This window comes from Manis pentadactyla, chromosome 4, assembly GCF_030020395.1.
Source record: "Manis pentadactyla isolate mManPen7 chromosome 4, mManPen7.hap1, whole genome shotgun sequence".
Taxonomy (NCBI): domain Eukaryota; kingdom Metazoa; phylum Chordata; class Mammalia; order Pholidota; family Manidae; genus Manis; species Manis pentadactyla.
Window position 1 is genome coordinate 69,139,310 of NC_080022.1, and position 15,448 is coordinate 69,154,757.

The 15,448-nt window shown below is 35.3% G+C and overlaps 1 protein-coding gene and 1 non-coding gene across 2 annotated transcripts in view; both read left to right on the forward strand.

Moving 5' to 3' along the window:
* ADGRL2 (adhesion G protein-coupled receptor L2) overlaps window positions 1–15,448 on the forward strand; it is a 591,965-nt gene that overhangs the window by 207,991 nt on the left and 368,526 nt on the right. The window lies entirely within an intron of this gene.
* Window positions 7,233–7,396, forward strand: LOC118914968 (U1 spliceosomal RNA). The gene has a single exon (XR_005025816.2). It is a non-coding gene; the product is annotated as a U1 spliceosomal RNA (small nuclear RNA).

Below are 15,448 nucleotides of genomic sequence, written 5' to 3' on the forward strand. Positions count from 1 at the left end.
TAATCCCAGACATGGTTTCCTTGTAATGTACTACACAATCTGTATTGATTACTCTGTCAGTGAGATACACATTTAATAAACATGTATTCCAAAGTAAAGCATAAAATCAAAGTTTAAATTACTATTTTTGAAAGCCACTTTTTTCCCCCTGTGTCAAAACAAAATGTCTACTGGGGGAAAAAAAAGACTTAACATTTCAATTGCTTCTTGAGAAAATAATTTATAGCAGGCATTAAGATGAACAGGACAAAAACAGGTGGCAGAAGACCAGAGGAATAAATTCTATACTTTCTCAAAACAAGTTAGATGTAGGTACATCTGCCCTGAGATCATTTGGAGACCAAAAAAAGAGAGCTTAGCCAGGAGTTATGAAGAGAGAATAAATTTTTATGCTCCTGAAAAACATAAAATTTTCTACTATTACTTTAAGATCATTGAATTGATAAAAATATTTAAATATTGATCCACTAAACATGTCATTTATATGCACAGAATAAAGATTAGATTAGAAGTGTTTAGCATTATTGACAAAGGGCAGTACTTATGTATAACAGCAAATTACTTTGTCAAATTTCGGCAACCAGTTTCCGCACTTTTAGTTTCCCCAAAGCAGTATACACAACTGTGCAAAAATTTTACACATTTTAATGTTCTTCAGAAGCTATCTATAAGAAAGGAAATTGTGAATGTGCAAAGTGGTATACAGAAAGAATGATTAAAAGGAAAAGCAAATTTTTATTTGTCGTAGTAGAGGGTACTGTTGTTTTTGATTTGTTATGTGCTTTAATCTGGTATGCTATTTCACCCATCATGACACACATCAATACCTTCTTTATGTCTGGCTATTACCACTCATTTAAAAATCTATTTTACATGATTCTTTCAGCCAAAAATGGACCATAATGACACAGAATACAGCGTGTGCTTCATAAATTCTGTAAGAATCAATACTTTGGCTGGAAATTTGTCAGTCTCTCCGAGTTATGCATCATTAAACTTTACTGTTATTACAGTGGACTCTTCTTCAAAGTTCAGTACCTAAGCTCATATTGGAGAAACGCCTTTAGAGCCCGGAAAAAGCTAGAGAAGGAAAAGCTGCTCGCAATGGGATATGTATACCTTCGGATGATGCTTAATTTGCAAAATGCAAATCAAACAAAAGATATTTTGCTTACGTATGGATAGGTATTTATAATATTCAGGTTACATTTATCTAAAGGTCACACAGATGATATCCAAACAAGTTTGGAGAATATGAAAAAATAGTCATCTACTCGTCAGATCTCCCCTTTCTTTAATATTCTACCAATTAAAGCATATAGTTCAGAGGCAGATGACGGGGGTTCTCTCCCATTTTGCACAGCTCCCTGGAGTAACTTGTAACGAGATCACCCTGGTGCCTGCCTTTTGTTTTGTCCTGAGAGAGGCCCTTGGTGTTCCTCATAATGACAGGTCTGTGTAGACACCTTCTTTTCAGCCACACCTATAGCAATTCCAGCTATAATCATGTCACCTGCCTCCAGAGCATCAAAAACAAATCAAATGTTGGTGGAATTCCCTATGTGAGCTGTCTCCTGCTTGCCTCTCTATTTTCATCAGCCAGTATCTCACTATTCTTCTAACTTTAATGAAATCTTTTAAGTTCCCAGAACAGATGGAGCTCTTGGTGAGTCTGAAGCCGTGGCACCATAGTTCCTTTCACCTGCCCTGCCCCTTCTCCTCTTAACTATGATGTTCTTTATGATCTCAGAATCTGGGTCACCTTCTCTGGGAAGTCCTCCCTGATCACCTTAGGTTGAGTTCAGTACCCCTCTGTTCTGGCAAGCACCCCTATATTGCCCTTCACTGTATTTTTATTTAATGAAATCACCTGTTTATTGTCTGGGTTCTCTACAGTGACAATTTTGTAGAACTGGGTTTTATTTGCCATTGTCCTCCCTCGCCCAACCCAGTGCCCGATACCCTAGTAGGTGCTCAAAAAATCAGCAGTGAATAAATGAGTGAAGTCTTCCATGTGCAAAGTAGAAGGGTAAACACTAAAAATCTCAAAAAGGTATAAAACTTAACCCCTGTTCTTGATGTGCTAATAATAGAGTAGGGAAAACAGAGCATAGACATAAGATTTTTTTAAAAAAGAAGATGAAAGGGAACTAAAAAAAAATAAGAAAATGTTTTCAACAGCTACAAAAAGTTCTTATTTTCTTTGCAATAATACCCTAAAAAGATTATTTCCCAAATTAGTCATTTATAGACTACATGAATAAGTTAAAAAATGGCCATTTGAAAGAGCAAATTATATGAAGCCATAGCACCTGTCAATAACATGTTTTTACTTATTCTTGTGGTTGAAATATCTCACCACTGGTTTGTTGATAATGCCTTCAGGGCCATATTGCTACATGGGAGAGTCAGAAGTGCAAAGATTCCTTTATGCTCATTCCTTTACCCAGCCTTGAAGTTCCAGATGTATTTCCAAGTTTGGCCTAAGTTCTCAAAATTTGTTCTTCGTTGCAGGTAGCGGGGACCACAGGAGCTGATTCTCACTTACCAAATGAGTTAATATTATAAAGGACTTATAATAGTACCTGGCACCTGCTTAACTTTCAATATGTTTTTCATGCTTATTTCATACCCACCAGTATGTTCAAATTCCCCTTTCAAAAGCACTATATTTAAGCCTAAAAGCAAATATGCATGGAGAAGAAAAATGATATAATGAACCTTGCAGCAAATTCTGGGACAATTTCATGCATTTGAAATTATAGTTCTGAGCTCAGTCATTTGAATTGTCTGCCAAACAACAGTAGCCATGCCTAGGCTGGGTAGGTGCAAGCTAGCTGGGATCAGGCACAGGTAGAATCTTCACTAGTGCATTGTTCTGGCTGTGTGTGTGCTCTCTCTTCCTTCCATAATCTTCACCTCCACCTGGAGGTGGGAGTTGGCCATCCTCCCACCAGATGCTGAGAGGCAGCCTGACACGATGGGTTTGGAAAAATTCCTGACTTTGAATCCGGCCCCAGCATTGCCTCCTCAAACCTCCTTTTCTTTATTTGTGAAGATGAAATTAATAACCAGTCATACTTTGAAATCTCTTGAGGATAAGTGCTAATTAATATCAAAGTAATGGCATAGGTATGCTCTGATCTTGATGCAAGAAAAAACTCTTCTAAGCAGGTAACTGATTAATGTCAGCCATAGTGCATATAAATACTATGAAGACTTGCTATCACGTACAGTTCAGCAGTGCTCTGTACATCACAGTATATGGTCTGTGCCCTGTAGTCTATCGTCCATATTTTTAAAATATGACTACCATACAGCTTTGCACTTGTTTAGAACCCAACATGTATTTTTTAACTGAATAGAACTGATGACGATAAAAGATGATCCCAAAAGAATGGCAGTAATAAACTCCTAAAACTTTCGTGTCTCATTACTATTCAAACAATAATTTTTAACATTGCTGAGTTATCTGAGTTCATATGGGAAGATTTTTAAAAAGTCTACCAATAAACCCCAAAGGTCTTGTAGAAAAGAAATGAGTTTCCTGACCTACTCTGGGTACTTTTCATCCCTATGGAGCGATATTTTATTTTCTGTTGTTTGGCTCATGTAGGCACATCATGCCAGGTTGTGCAGCTCACAAGGGCTTCACATCTATGGAGCATTATTTACATCTAAACACATTTAGTATTTTGATTTTCATATTTATTCTACCTTCAGGCCTGCAAATAGATTTGTATATTAATTATGACAATTTTGAGCAATGACAGTTAAATATCATGCTCTTAAAAGATAAGAATATTATGGTAATTTTCTGACAAAAGATAGTAAAGTGCCTTGAGGAAGAGACACGTTTTTTCCAAATCACACAAAGACACCATAGAGGCTCGCAGCTGCCCTATCTCCATAATGCCTCACAGTGCTGAGAAGGCAATAGGATGGTAATAAATACTTGGTGAGTGAACAACTGCATAAACAAATAATTTCAAAGAATATAAGTGTTGTAAAGGATGATAACAATAGAAGGCAATATTGTGAATAGTCAAGAACACAGACTCTGGAGTCAAAAACAACTGAGTTCAAGTTCTAGTTCTATGGTTAAATGTCCGTGTACCTTGGATGAGCCAATGTAACCATTCTGCGTTTTATTTTCATCATTTTTAAAATGGAAAAATAATAGCATTGATTTTACAGGGTTTCTAGGAGGACTAAGTGAGTTAACACACATAAAACACTCCGTGCTGTGTCCTGTTCAAAAGAGGTCTAGAGAATCAGTCTCTAGTCCATGTCCAATAGACTACAGTCTCTTTCTTTTTTTAATGTGCCTAACACATTGTTTCACAAATTTTAGGAATTCAACACATTTTTGGATTGAAGAGAAATGAGGAGAATAAGAAAATTGTAAAAATACACTCCTACAACTTTACAATTTTGTTACTTTATAAACGAAGGCAAGTGGTCAGTAAACGCCTTGGCAATGAAGGTGACTGTGGTGAGAAAGGAGGAAGTGAAGCGGGCGGGAGGAGGGGGTCACCGTGGCTTACAGTCCCTAGGTGATCTGTTGTACCACCCCATTTCCCATACACATTATACTGACATGTTTCCCTTCACCCCCCTTTGCTGCCTCTGTTCCAGCCATGTTTATCTTCTTGCTGTTCTTTCAAGGTTCCAGCACACTCTTGCCTTAGGGCTTCCATTGAAGTTATTCCCTTTACTTTTTCTTCAGATATTTGTTGGAATATCTATTTTTCTCCAAGTCTTTGCTCAAATGTCACTTGCTCAGTAAGCACTACCTACCTTTGCCCCCCTATATAATGCCACCTGCCTCATCCTTACCCTCATCCTGCCTACACACACACACACACACACACACATACACACACTCAATTTCCCTTACCCTGCTCTACTGTCCTTTATCTTGGGACATACCACTTTCTGACATAATATGTCATATTTATACCTTATTATATTTTTTATTTACTTTCTTTCTCCCTTCCACCAAGTGCTTTTCCCCACTGCTAGGTAAGTTTCTCCAACTAGGGTGAGGTTTTTATTGGCTTTATTTGTTGATATAACCCAAGGACTTGGAATCATACCTAACCCACCATAAGTGCTAAGGAAATATAAGTTGTAAGACTTTTCATTTTTTAAATCCTTTTTTCTCTTGCCATTTTTTTCCTGTTTAAATCCAAGAAAAATTTTCATTTTGCATTGATATTATTTTGGCCGTAGGATTTCTATGAAACAATTAACATTCTCTATCTTGGCCTATTTCTAATATGAGCGAAGACCACACAGAGCTTAGAAGAGCAAGGTGTTGGCTTGTTTTGTTTCGTTATGATCAGCCAAACTTCACGCTTTTCTGAGAAAATCATGAAATACTGAAGTTTGCATCACTTACATAAAAAAAACTCCTGATTCAAATCTTTCTTGGAAACGGTAAATATTTTAAAATTTAATTTTTAAGAAATAAGAACAAGTGCACAAGTGGCTTTCCAAGAACCTGATCAACATTCACTATCATCTACATGCATTTCTGATTGTAAAGAAAAGTGCAATTAATAAATCATGAGTAGAGGATGGGGAAAATATGAGTAGAGGGGGGGATATAAATTGTGCAAAAAAAAGAGGCCCTTTTGAAGGGAAGTGTGATTTTTTTTTTAATTTTTGAGATTCTTAGGAAGGTAATTCAACTAGAAACACCAGTAACTTTATTCCATATATAAATTCTCAATTGTGTGTGTGTGTGTGTGTGTGTGTGTGTGTGTGTGCATGTGTGTGTATATATACACCACTCCACCCACACATATTTTCATTTAAAGACTAGAAAATAATAATACCTAGACTGTATATGTTTAATATACTAAATACTAGCAAAGACTGAGAAATTAACACTTTTTTAGAATGCAAACTTTTTTCTATATCTACATTTAAGTTTTTTCTTATGCCCAACAAATGTAAATAAACTTTATTTATTTCTACCTAGCTTCAAGTATTAAATTACACATTGTCAACTGGAAAATATGATTTATGGAGAGACTTTGTTTGCTGCTATTTCCTAGTAGATATTTCTATTAAGATTTTAGCAAATTTAATTTAAATTTTTTTTAACTGTATGAATTTTCCAGTTTAAAAAAATCTGATTACCAACATTCTTTAAACATCAGAAAATTCATATCTTCATACTCACTGTCTGTGTAGTAAATTCTTCAGAGAATTGCTTTTCCTATTTGGGGTTAATTGTTTAATTTCTAAATCCAAATGATCAATGGCTCTTTTATTATGAAAGAAAAATTAATTATTTCATTAATGCTATTTCTAGAGTATGTCATACAAATCTGTAATTCAGGAAAGCATTTCATTCGTTCATTCATTCACCTATTCAATAAATATTTCAAAATCCTTTATTACAAAAGCAAAGCTTAACTTTTCTACTCTAATTTGCAGAAAATCTTTGTTGAGCGGATGCCACATTGCATGGGGTGCTATAATCTGTTGTATTTAGCTGTCAATATCTATAAACATTTCTCAGTATGACCTATGAAAGGTAACTCTTTACAATATTTTCTGAAATTATCTCTTCAGAAATGTGACAGAGGAAATGGGCTAATGTCACCCATAGGACTTGAGAAGCATCTAATAAAAATCATTGTAACTCGGCATCTGTTTTAAGACATTACACATCAGTTATTATCATGCACTTAGATTATTTTTGTGCCTTATGAGATGTTTTAGAATGGCTTTATTGCTGTTTCTTGATATCCTCCTGGTGTTAGGTCACTATTTCCATTTTTAATGGGAATTCTCTGATAACTTAGGGATTAGGACAGTATGATTTGGGATTTATTACCAACATGTTTTGTTAGAAAGCATTACTTAAAAGAAGAAAAAAGAGAAGTGATAAAGAAAAGCACAATTTATACAACTGACTTACTTTGTCCTATTAATGACATGCATGACATAAATGGCACTATTTTATACAGGCTTTCATAACGTACAACGTAGACAGAAATATAACAGAATTTTACAGTATAAATTCTATTTTTTTTTACAATTAGGAAACTAAGACTTAACCAGAAAATAAAATTCAGTTCTCCTAACTCTAATGCTAACATTTCCTGTTTCTACATCCTACCAGGAGAAGATTAATCTCAAAAGATGAACATCTACCAAATTTTTTCTTCCTGTACTGTGTATTTGCATATGCAAAAAAATCAGTTATACCCTGCATACTTACCTGGCAGGGGAAATACCACGATCACGAAGGTGGTTTTCCCAGGGCGAGGCTTACCCATTGCACTCCGGATATGCTGACCCCTGTGGTTTCCCCAAATGTGGGAAACTCGGCTGCATCATTTCTGGTAGTGGGGGACTGCGTTCCCGCTTTCCCCTGTAAAAAAAAAAGAAAAAAATATTAGTTATACCCAAATATGCATAGCTATAATACAGAAATCAGAATTTACTGTATGAGAAATAATATAGTTTCCCAATACAACACTCCCTAATCTGAATCTCTCTTGTCAGTACGCAATATCAAAAGAAGGGAAGAAGTCACCCATTCATTTTGTGTGTTCCTGAGGTTCCATGTATCCAAAAGAATGACTTATATTTGTTCAATGATATTTACAAAATGCTACTGATTGTTTATTAATTCTTCCTTAGGCATAAGAATGTTAAGAATGCAAAACCCAAATCAGTAGATGTGGTTAATAGATTTAAATTCAAATTAAGAATAATTATTATAAAAATTGCTAACACTTTCTGAGAGCCTACTAGATACTAAACATGTTTGTTTATTTTTCATCATCTCCCTTAAAAAAAAAAACCTATGAGGTAGGTGGTACAGATGGATTGTTGTACAGATGAGGAAAGGGAGGATCAGAGATATTTAATAACTTCGTTAGTGTTTTAGAGCTAGGAAACAGCAAATCTAGAAACAGCCCAGATGTTTCTAATCTCAAAGCAATGATCTTAAACACTATGTGGTTTTCATAGTTACTGACACAAATCCTTTCAAAATTAAGTCTGATGGGAAGGCCATTGTGTACATAAGAGTTAGGAAAAAGGAAATCTGTTAAAATCAATGTATTAGTTATATTTTGCTGTGTAACAAATCACACCCAAAACTTAGAAGTTTAAGGCAACAAATATTTTATGTCACCATGTCTGTGGGTCAGGAATTTGGGCACAGCTTAACTAGGGCCTCTAGATCAAGTCCAACAAGACTGCATTCCTGGTGACTCCCGAGCTGCGGTCACAGAATTAGACTGGAGGAGAATCCAGCCCAAGCTCACGCAAATGGTTGTTGACAAGATTCAGTTCCCTGTGGGTTGCTGGGCTAAAGGCTTTATTACCTCACTAGCTGTAGGCTGGAGCCTCCCTCAGTTTCCCACACATGGGCTTCTCCACAGGGCAGCCCGGAGGATAGCAGCGAGCTTCCAACCGGATGAACAAGTAAGAGAGCAACAGGGGGTGGGCAAGACAGGAGCCAGTGTCTTTTTGTGACCTAATGTCAGAGGTGACACACCATTTGCCATATTTTTTTATTCATAAGAAGCAAGTTACTAGCTCCATCACATACTCTAGGGGAGGGGATTTTACAAAGATACCAGAAGGGGGTCACTGGCAGCCATCTTAGAAGCTGCCCACCACAGTAAAGAAAGTATTCTCCCAGGACATTGAGAACTGAAGGCTCAGGTGACTGCTCTTTATCTGGCTCTAGCAAAACCCTGAAGCAAATTCCTTCAGTAGCCCCCATCCTAATGCAGGCAGAGTTTAACATTATGCAGAGTGAAGCATGACAACCTCCAACATAGCCTGAGAAATAGTAATTCTTCCTAGGAGTCACATAGATCAAAATCCATTTATTTTCGGAACTTGATCTTCATTTGAAATATCAGAAAAGTAAAATGGTAGATGTAAGTAGCCCATTTTTTTTTTGTATGTTATAATGCAAAGAAGAGAGCTTCTGAAATCTTCTAAACATGTTTAAAGATGCATCTCAAAAACACCAGCTGTTTGAAAGCAGGCAACTTCTTTACCTATCAGAGCCTGGGTTTCCTGACTGTGGTTCAAGGACATACTGACTCTCACAGTGCTACTATGGAGATTAAGTAAGACTTTCCATCCGGGAGTATTTTATTAAATGAAAAGTGCAACATATAAATACAAATTTTGTCAGTACTGCGCTTAGCTACAGAACAGGATTAAGAGCAGCTGCTAAACATACTGTTTAACTATCTTATTACAGCAATAAATATCTTTGGAATATGGATAATAAGTAGGATATGTTTTTGCAGCATTCATAGTACCATTAGTAGCCACATTTGCTGTTGATTTACTAAAGTGAAAAAAAAAAATCCTAGTCAGTTTTGTTTCAAAGAAGCACTTGTGTTTTAAGCACTTGCTTGCCCTAACTGCACTGCGGAGATTTCCAGGCAGTGCATGTGCTTTCTACAGTACTGAAATAATGTGGCAGCATGTACTTCAGCCGTTTCCCTTCATTCCACACTGCCCCCAGTTATAATGTTCCTGTTGTGTGTATCTTTGATTTGAGAGAAAACATTTTCCCATTTCATGTAAGAACCACACGGAGTTTAGGTCCATGACAGACCAGACGAGTACATTAGCCTTTCTTCTTTAGTGGCCCAGATTGAAATCTCATCTAATGTTTTCCCATTAGAAATGAGATGGCAAGATATTTTCTGGGAAGTGATTTAGGTATACTAAAACAATCTATAAGGATCTATTGATTAGAAGTAGACTTGACTCAAACTTGATTTGTGTCAAGTGAAGTACCTTGGGAGATGATGTGATTGACAGGCAATGCAGAATAGATTTGGGGCTGGAACAATTGAGTTATTGCAGCTCTATATGGGGTACCTGGGCAAAGTACTCTAGGGAGAGCAAAAATTGAGAAAGAAAAATAAAAAATTTAGAGTAATGAAATACTGCACGGTTTGTGGTTTTGGTAATATACATAAATTCAAACAAGCAAACAAACAACAAAAAATATTTTACACACAGAGAGAGGAAGAAGGGGATTCCAGGGTATTTCTATAACTTTGAAAATATTCCTGTTCCCACAATATGTATTGGTTGCTGTTAGGTTATTTCTAATTTTGTCAATTATAATTTTAAAATAACCTGCAGCAGATAACATTGACATTACCTCTTTACTGGTATCAAGCAAACAAAAACATTGAATCTAAATGTCCTGCATAATCTTGTAATACCTCATGGTAGAGACTAGTAAGGATAAAATGATGATTTACATAATAAGTCAAACCCCATCTAATTTTGAAAATGCAAGAATCTGTTGAAAATTTTGCATTTGTTATACCCTTTTAAACTCCACAAATTTATTTGAACTCAAATAATCATGTCAGTAATATTTAAAACAATATGGTATTAAGCATATTCAGGCATATTTTGCCTGAGACAAGGTTGAAACAAATATTTCACTTTTTCATGTAATAAGGAAATTATGATATGATAGCATTTTATTTATTCTGAAAATAATTCTTGATACTTGTTTGAAGAAATTTGAAACTACTTATGGTATTGAAGCAAGGAAGAAATTCAGTTATGTTAATAAATAACAAATTTGAAACAACTAGATTTAAATTAAATTTTATCTGAGCAACACAGCTTTTTGCAAAACTTTTAAATGAATAATGCTTGTATATGCAAAATACTTCCAAGGGCAGACATTCTCTAGAAAACTTAACTCTATGGCACCTAAAAATAACACAGAGTGATCTTTTTAGACATTATCAGTATGGCAATAAGAGAGGCAGGAGCTAGAAATTAAGATAATTGTGGAATATGCTGTTCTTTTTGAAAATCTGATGGTAAACTATCTAGTCCTGCACTGTTCATTAGGGTAGCCACTAGCAACATGCGTCTATTTAAATTGAAACAAACTTTTTAAAGTAAAATTAAAAATTCAGTACCTCAGTTACACTGACCACATTTCAAGTGTTCAGTAGTAACACGGTGGCTACTGTTTTGCACAGCTCAGGTACAGCACATTTCTGTCATCACATGAAGTTCTATTGAACAGCACTAAATTCTACCCACCACTTGCCATGCTCCTGTGTACGGTCTAAGTCATGGGTGGAATCAAGACACATAAAGCACTTGATATTCTGTCCATCCCAAATACTGATAAGTAGATAGTATTTCTCTTTCTCTTTAAAAGTTAATGAACACAAAATATTTCATGGCCTAAGGTGTTCCATTAAACTATGGAAGTTATGACAAAATGAGGGTTGGAAATACATATTGGGTTCAATGAAGCACTAAAATACGCCTATCAACTCTCCATTTGTCCTCTGTGTTTGGAAAGAAGTTAATGGAAAAGAGAATATTTGTTAGAGTACTTTTTACACTAATGAAACAATATTATGAAAGGAACTTCTTAATGTGTATAGAGATTAGAATGTCATTGGAACCAAATACCTGATAGAGTGGAATGGGCTTCACATTACTGGGAAAAAAGATTTTTCTCCCCAGTTCCAATATTTTGTTCTTACAAGACCTAAACTGAATGTGTTTAAATGTTCAAAGTCATCAATAATAAGATAAATCTTAGTATGTTTTGTATCTGAGAACTTGCTATCTGCGGATCTCAAAATAATATATTGCCTTGCTGTAAAACATTTTTTTTTTAAGTCAGCCTGCCCAAATTTTCTCTACTTTTTGCTGCTGGTCATGGTGCTAAGTGAAATACGATGGCTTCTCAAAGAAAATTGAGAATTCTGAAACCTCAAATTTAACCATTAATATGATAACTTAAATAGAAGGCAGATTTTCTCTAAGAAAAGTACAGTGGTGTTTTCCACTCTAAAAAAAGAAAAGCTGAAGCAATGGCTTTCCTTCCATGTAATGTATTTCCAGAAACAGGGATCATTGTATCTGAACTCTCTTGACCTTAGCCTGTTCTCTTTTGCTAAAGTCATTAAAATGATTAGAACCTCAAGGAGGGTTACGCTGTTACATTCTTTTTCTCTTTTTAACTTACTATGAAATGAATCAAACCACTTTAAATCCTGCACACATCCTATTAATCCCGTCTAGCTCTTCTGTCTGTCTGGATGAATTTCTTCAGCAGATTCCTAGAATATGCGTTAAAAAACGTAAATCACTGGATTAAACTTGTAGAGAATGATGAAAGCCAAATTCGTGTATATACATGTGGTGGGACAAATGGACCCTTTTTTTATTTAACCTGAATGAAAGCAATAAATTTGAAACAGGTTTAACTGATGATATTGGTAATCCACAACAGACTTCGTAAGTGTTTTTGAATGAACATTGGTTTTGTTCAATAATCCCTTGGATTAAAGAAGGGTTAGATAACTCAAACAATCTGCAAAGAATCATATTATTATGCTATTTATCTTTTGTTTTTACCAAAAAAAAAGCATGGTGTAGGCTTTAGCAAATTAGAACAAAAATTACATTGATCATTTCTTTTTTTTTAAATTTGTGGTTGGGCTTAGAATGTATAGTTTTACCTATGTTCTTGGGTAACAGCCTGTTTTTAATTCTCTATTATTTATATGTACTATGATTAAATAACAATATGTATCTTATTTTCATGTTTATTGACAATACCCTCTTCTCCTAATGAGTTGTTAACTCATCTACCCATTCACTTTTGGAGTCCTTAGTTGTATAAACTCTATAATGTAGAATAAAAGTCCTATAAAGTGCTACTATGTATTAACTTAGTTATCCAAAAAAGGAGGTTTGAAAGAATTCTTAGGTGGGTGCTTGGAGTCAGTTCTAATAATTAAAGCAAATAACTTTTAACATTTATTTAGCAATTATTACATGCCAGGAAGTCTTTTCATTGAATACCTCATTGAATTCCTCACAATTCTATGAAACAGGGGCAATTAGATTCCCATTTTTGTAGGTGAGAAAACTAACACAGTGAAGTCATCTGCCCAAAGTCACACATCCAGCAAGTGGTAGGCCTGGGGTTCAACACAAATTACATGACAACAGGACCCACATACTCATACACCATATTAATTATCTATTGCTGCATAACAGATTACCCTAAAATTAATGGCTTTAAACAGTAAATATTTATTATCTCATAAGTTCTGGGAGTCAGTAATTCAGGAGTGACTTAGTTGGGTGACTCTGGCTCCAGGTTTCATAGGAAGTTGTCATCAAGATGTCAAGCAGGAGCTGCAGTCATTCAAAGGCTTGACGGGGCTTGAGAGTGTGTTTCTCAGATGGCTCACGCACAGGGGTGCCAAGGGGATGCTTCAGCTCTTCTTCAGCTCTTGGCAGATGGCTCAGTTCCTTGTTACATGCTCTTTCCCAAAGAGCTGCTTGAGTGTTTTCTTGACATAGTTGCTGATTATTTCAAAACAAGGCAGAAATCATGATGTCTTTTCTAACCTATACTCAGAAGTCACATTTCATAACTTCAGCAATATCCTACTGATTATTCTGTGGAGGATGAAACTATACAAGGAAGTGGATCCAAGGAATAGACCATCTTGGAGCCTGCCTCCAGTGTCCTCTAACTTTTACTACCTCCTGAGAGAAGCTCTGTGATCCCAGCCTAGAATGGGTTACTACAGAACTTGGACATTCCAGTTTTTCATATCTATAGCTATAGATATTGAATAAAAGAACAGTACTGAAATGGAATTCCAATGGCTATCATTTTGATGTCTAATGAGGAGGATATTATTTTATTGAATAAGATTTTCCAAAATAAGATTCACATCATATTCAAATACAGGACTAAAATTATATCCAAAAGGAGATGTTGAATGATTTTTAGTGACCCATCATTTTGCTTTCACCCAAACTACCATTTTGTTCTAACCCAGATTACCAAGGGTTATCTGTACTCTTACTATGAAGGGACAGGTAGTAAATACTTTCAACTGTGTAGGCCATACAGTCCCTGTTGCAACTATTCACCTTTGCTGTTGGTGCATGAAAGCAGTCATAAACAATCTGAAAGTGAACAGGTGTAGCTGTGTTCCAATAAAACTTTATTTTCAAAAACATGTGGTAGGTTGGATTTAGCCCACAGGGCATAGTTTATCAACCCTTGGTAAAAGCCATTCTTTAAGTGGACTTTTGAACAGTTATTGCTTTGATTTAAGGTAACTAAAATTATCTTCAGTTTTTTGTGACAGAGTCATATTGAGTAGTTTTGCCCTGGATCATAAAATACTGTACAATATTAGGAAAGCTGGCAGCATTGTCAAGATAGAGAAGATGAACCTCTGTCAAAACGGAGCAAAACAGATAATACAAACAATTTATACATGAAATCACTTCTCGAAAAATATCAAGTCATTCTGCAGTATAAACTGATTTAAGGGGGATGAAATTATGATAATTCTTAATTCTGTTGATATCTGATGAATATTTCATATTTTTGACTGACCTTGAATTGTCTAGACTTTATGCACTCTGGCCAGCATGGAATAGGCACTTAATAAATAAGTATTTGTTGAATGAATTAAACATCTTGCCTCTTTTGCTTCTTCTATACCACCCAGGCCTTCACTGCCTTTTCTTGCCTCTTCAAGAACTTTGTCAAGGCATATTATGATATATGAAGTTCATGGTGAGTTTTGCTTTTAAGAAATCATTCCAAAAAAAGCAACAGGCAGGTAAGAAATAGCTGTTGGAAGATGACTGAAGATATAAAGGCTTAAAAACAAATCGGAAAATTATGGAATAGAAAGAGCATTGACTTCAAACAGACTGCCTAACAGGAGCAATGAGGCATCAGGCAACAGAGTAATTGGTGAGGAATTTACTGGCCTCTGATAAAGCTATTAAAGGCCAACTTAGTAATTCTCATTTTCACTTCTGTTGTTTTCACTTTGAGGCCAATAAGGATTTTTTTGAAACCCACTTCTAATATTGTTATATCTACAGCTTAAAAAGATGTCTACTACATCTTGTCTACTACAGTTTTCATTCATTCATTCAAATATTTATTGAGTGCTTACAATGTACCAAGCACTATGTACGTTCTCAGAGATACAATGGAAAACAAAACATGGACCCTGACATTAAAGTATTTAGAGGCTCATGGAGATACAGATGAGCAGCAGACATAGGAACAAATGAACATCATAAGGTGTAAGGTTCATATCAACTAGAACTGCACATTAAACAGATGTATTAAACTTTAATATTCTGGTTCCCAAAACAAAACCTACTGTGCTCTTCAGCTATTTCTACTTTTTAAAACAAAAGCAACAACAAAATCATAAACACTAACACTGGAATACACTGCTTTATAACTGTTCCAAACAACTATTATTAATAGTGTTTTTTAATTCAAATATAGTTGATATACAATCTTACATAGGTTTCAAACATACAACACAGTGGTTCAACAGTTATCCATATTATTAAATCTTTAACCCAACTAGTGCAGTTACTA